This window comes from Poecilia formosa, unplaced genomic scaffold (genome assembly GCF_000485575.1).
Source record: "Poecilia formosa unplaced genomic scaffold, Poecilia_formosa-5.1.2 Scaffold382, whole genome shotgun sequence".
In the NCBI taxonomy this organism is placed as follows: Eukaryota; Metazoa; Chordata; class Actinopteri; order Cyprinodontiformes; family Poeciliidae; genus Poecilia; species Poecilia formosa.
The window spans coordinates 454303-459649 of NW_006800321.1; the positions used below are offsets into that span (position 1 = coordinate 454303).

Consider the following 5347-nt stretch of genomic DNA (forward strand, 5'->3'; position numbering starts at 1 on the left):
TAACAAGTACCTTGTAGGCTACCGATGTTGGTGTCTATTTTCAGCTACGTACATTCATTTTGCCCCCAAAAATGTCGATAACCCCCCCCCCACACACACAGGCATCGTTTCAACCAGACAGCCATTTGTAATCCATAGGGGGGGCGCAGAAAATGTTTGGAAACCACTGGGGGGGCGCAGAAGAAAAAGTTTGGGAACCACTGCAGTAATCCATGTAGCACTGACTTCCCGTTAGTTAGCTGAACCAGCTGCTCCCCTTATAAAAATTTGAGGTTCCCTCAGAAATGTAGCACACTTTACATTACACTCTACCCTTTAACATAGCCAAAACACATATAAATGCAATTTTCAACTGAAGATGCTGTTGCCACTGTCCTGCTTGCTGTCTTGTCCCACCTGGCGCACCGAGATACCTCTGCACGCATCCTCTTTATTAATTTCAGCTCTGCATTCAGTACCATTCTCCCTGACAGATAAGTGCATAATCTGGCAGACCTGGGAATTCCCTCTTCCATCTGTTGCTGTCCAGGACTTCCTGACAGATCGCAAGCAAAGAGTCAGAATGGGCCCCCACACTTCTTCAGCCATTGACATCAGCACTAGCTCTCCCCAGGGCTGTGTGTTGAGCCCTCTGCTCTTACGCTGTACACACACGATTGTGTTTCAGTCCATCAAAGTACCACCCTTGTTAAATTTACAGACAACACAACTGTAGTGGGCCTCATCTCAGAGGGGGATGAGTCTGCCTACAGGAACGAGGTGGAGCGAATTACAGCATGGTGCACAGACAACCTGATCCTAAACACAGCCAAGACCAAGGAGATCATAATGGATTTTAGGAGAAGGAAAAGAGACATTGAACCACTAAACATCTGCGTAGACCCTGTGGAGAGGATGTCAAACTTCCGTTTCCTGGGAGTTCAGATCATGGATAACCTGGCCTGAGATGTAAACACAGCAGAACTGGCAAAGAAGGCCCAGCAGAGGATCTATTTCCTGAGAGTCCTCAGGAGGAACAACATTTCTCAAAAACTGCTGGTGTCCTTCTCGATGTTCTATTGAAAGTATCGTCTGCTATTGTCTCTGTGTGTGGTTCCCCAGCTGCACAGCAGCACAGAGGAAGACTCTCCAGAAAATCATGAAATCTGCTGAGAAGGCCATCGGCTGCTCTCTGCCTTGTCTCGAAGATCTCCACAGGTTCCACTGCCTCAGGAAAGCCAGGAATATTTTTAAAAGACTCCTCACACCCCAGTCACAATTTGTTCCAACTGCTGCAGTTGGAACAAATTGGCTGCAGATACAGGAGCATTAAAGCAAGAACAAACAGACTGAAGAACAGTTTATACCTGGTAGCCATAAGAGCATTAAATACCCTGAAGCACTATTTTTTCACCAATTTTGCTATAATCCATGTAACTTATTGCATGGCTCTATAATGACAATAAAGATTATTGTTATTGTTATTGTTATTTAATTCTCTTGATCATTGAATCACTCTTCTTTCAGCAGTCAGCAATAATGTCCATCCACCAGTCTCTATGGTAAGCAACTGTCAAGATCTCTGATGGGTGGTGTCTGTCTTCAAAAACTATCCCTGCATCAGCTTTAATTCAGTCATTCATCATAACATTAGAAAATCCTGCAGCAGGCCCACAATGTTGCTATGGGAGTGGTCAAAAACAAAAACACAGCAGTTGAGTACTTGTAGGTGTACATGCAGAGTGTGTGAGCTGTAAATAAGCCTTTGTTTATCCAGGAGACAAACACTAGAGGAAGGAAGCACTGTTGTTTCCTCCAAGCTATGCCCAGAAAACAGCTCTACTGCTGTTATTTGTGCTTTTGATTGTGTCTGCATGACCTTATCACGAGATTGATCAAGCTGCTCTCATATAGACTTCTACAATGTCATATAACAGCAGGGGATGTCTTTGATCCTGGAGACCATCTAAGTGTTACTTCCCCAACCCAGAAATGAGGCTGCTTTCTCTGCATCAAATAACAACCCCCTTTCCTTAGCAATAGACAAATGGCAAGACCATCTGTGTTAGGCTCCACACATCCTTGGTGCATAACAATCAAGGATTCACACCTATAGTAAAATCAAGCCTCTCTTCTCTTTGTTGGGAACAGCCAGAGATGGTGACAACCTGCTGCTATATCATCTGCTGACCAGAACCTATAAAAGGAAGCTAGAATCCACTGTTAATTGGAGCAGACTTGACAGACTCCTTTGACGCTGTACTTTTGTTCTCACCTTGCAAGTTTTTAATACATTTCTTATTTTCTTCTCACCCAGACTTTTGTTAAAGTATTTTTTCCACAACACTCTATTACTTCATGGTTTAAAAAGGCGTATAACTTAAGGGGAGAGACATGAAAAAGATATGTCCCCTAGGGGAGGCATAGCAGAAAATAATTGAATGACACAGAAATTACAAATGATGAATATTTCCCTAATGACTTTGATGGAACTGGTATTTAGCTGGTTTATTAAAATGTGGAGGAGCCTTTCACTTGGTCATACATAAGCTAAAAATGAATGCTGAAACAGGACTATAAAGTTAACTACATTTACATCTCTATGAGGTATCAAAACAATTGTAACTACGCAGTCTGCTACCTTGAGGCTTTGGAGGGCCGACTCTGGTGGGTACACAATGAAGTGGCGCAAAGTGAAGCCGAAACCTTGTGAGTCCTTCTGGAGAACAATGGTCCGTGGGCCTTGCTGAGACATGGCTGCCACTTCAGTTGATGGCAGCTGGTTGCTTCTGTTTTTGTCCGATGACACAATCCTATCATTCTGGCCTTTAGTCTACAAAACAGAAACCAGAAAAACAATAAAACATTTTACTTTCCACTCATTCTTAAACAAACACTGAAAAGCTGTTACCATGTGAACATTAGAACTTTCACGAGACCCTAGTTGTTCTGTGGAACTGTGGATTCAGTCACAGCTTAAAAATGTAACAGAAATGTGACTAGCTGGAAGTGGGTGGGTTCTCATCATTCACTTCTGACTCTGCCCAGATATGGCCAGGGCAGAAATCCACCCAACGCAGGAATTGTTACTTCCTCCCTGCACAGTGGACCATCAAACTCGCCCATAATCCCATTTATTACATCCACCCAAATGAGTGGGGAGTTACAAACTCAATCTATAAATAAAAATCCTGGAACAACAGGAACTATCTGAACTCAAGGACACAAATGTGGAAAATACTGAGAACAATGGTAAAAGAAGTTGTTAGATGATATTGATGCATTGAGAATTATTCTATTTCTGATTGACATTTTCTTTAACTGTGTCATTTTTTTGTACTGTATTTCTTATTGCCTCTTGTCCAGGACTCTTGAAAAAGTGTTTTTTTAACCTGGCAAAACAAAGGTTAAAAAAAAAAATTGCTGTTTGGAATTTTAGTTTAAAGTCACTTGCATAGTGATTGTTCTAAACTTTGTTGCTTTAGCTGTAAAGTTAGGATATTAAGTTAATAAACTGCATTATCATTAAAATAGAATAGTTTGGCTTTTCTTTGGTCTGGGTTCCCAGCTTATTAACAATATGAAATTGACCTAAAAAATTACTCTGAAAATTACTGTCAAAGTTTGACCTACTCCTTGGCTTCAAATATTGCACTGATTAAAGACGACATAACTAACGTATAACTTTTTAAAATGTATTCACTTATTACAAGGACGATGCATATTAGTAGCATTTCTGTAAATAAGAAGGCCGATTTTTCAGCTGCAGTTCCTAGACAGACGGTAAAAGACATGAATAAAAGTACTCCCTATTTAACCCAGAAAAGGATTGCTTTAGTTTATTAGTAATATTAGAAATTGTGGAGTACGCACTATTTAGATCAATATTATACAGCACAGAAATGGAATTAGAATTAGAATTAGAATTACAATAGGCCTTCGCAGCGCTTAGCTGCTCGGGCCTAATAACTACATACTTAGAATCCAGAAATACTTAACAGGATCAGTCACTACTTAATTACTTTTATCTGACTACTTTTTAGAAACTGTACCTACTCACTTTACACCAGAAAAGGATTTAGATGAGTCATTTTTCTTTCTTTTTCTTCTTCTTCTTTCCTTTGGTTTGTTATTTTGTTTGTATTTCCGTTTAACTCATGTAAAGCACTTTGAATTGCCTTGTTGCTAAAAATGTGCTATATACATAAAATTACCTTACCTTACCTTACCTTACCTAAAAATGCGTAATTATATGAACAAAATAAGAAATACAATACACTTATTAAAATAGATTATGAAACTCAAATGCACATTAGTGCCCTGTCCCTACAACCTTTGTTCTATGTTTCAGTAGCAGTACATGAGATCAAATATAACTTGATGACATGCTTGATATTTTTCAAACAAAAATGTGAAATTAGTAACAGTACAAAATTATAACGTTTGTTGTCATATCACTATTGACTTATTGCCTTACCCCTGACATATAAATTTGATGATTATTCAAAATCTTTGTTATGGTCCCTTGTTTGGATTTATAGTTTCTGTTTTCTCTTCTTTAATTTAATTTCTTTCTTGTTTTTCCTCATCTGTTGCCATTTTAGTTATTTTGAATGTTCAGTTGAGACACATTTGTTTGTGTTTTGTGATTTGCTTATTTAGGCCTAACCCTACCCTGGGATGTAGTTAAAACAACGGAGTTTTCATATATGTACAGGGATCGTGGCCAAGTGGTGAATTTGGGGTACTCTTAAAATAAAAAAGGTCAATTGGTACCAAATTTGGCATGAGTGATCCTGGTTGGATGCCTGACGATCCTATATCATCATAGTATGACGTCATAACCCCTGCCCCTCAGAACAGGAAGTGACTTTTTTTTTTCTTCGAAAGTGCCATCTCTGACCCCCTTTATCTAATCAAGATAATGTTGTGTCAGAAGACAGATAACTAGTTGGTCTCACTTGCTTTAAAGTCCAGAGTTACACTGTTGCCATACTTTTGGCTCTAAATTCCACATATTTCAGTTGAGCTTCACCAAACTCACTGATCGGTCCTTGTCCACCCGAACGTAAATGCAGTCCAATATTTGGTGGGTGTGGCCAAATTCCTCCACAGCACCCCCTAGAATCTTTAAAAAGAAAAAAAAATTGGTAACACTTTATTTGAAGGGGGGTGAATAAGACTGTCATGACACTGTCATAAACATGACATAATACATGTCATGAATATGAATAAGCCTTCATGAATATTTATGACTGTTGTCATAAAGCGTCATTCGGTAAATTATGACACTTTTAATACAAAGTTGACATTATTCAAAATGTCTTTGTTATGACAACTTGACATTAACCAATAAATCATCACTGTT

General features: G+C 39.1%; 1 long non-coding RNA gene across 2 annotated transcripts in view; it reads right to left on the reverse strand.

Annotated features, from left to right (window-relative positions):
• Positions 1 to 2711: 2711 nt before the first annotated feature.
• LOC103154339 (uncharacterized) overlaps positions 2712 to 5347 on the reverse strand; it is a 48304-nt gene continuing 45668 nt past the window's right edge. For both annotated transcript variants that reach the window (XR_477910.2, XR_001659170.1), the window contains exon 2: positions 2712 to 2812. This is a non-coding gene — a long non-coding RNA (uncharacterized LOC103154339). The remainder of the gene's footprint in view (positions 2813 to 5347) is intronic.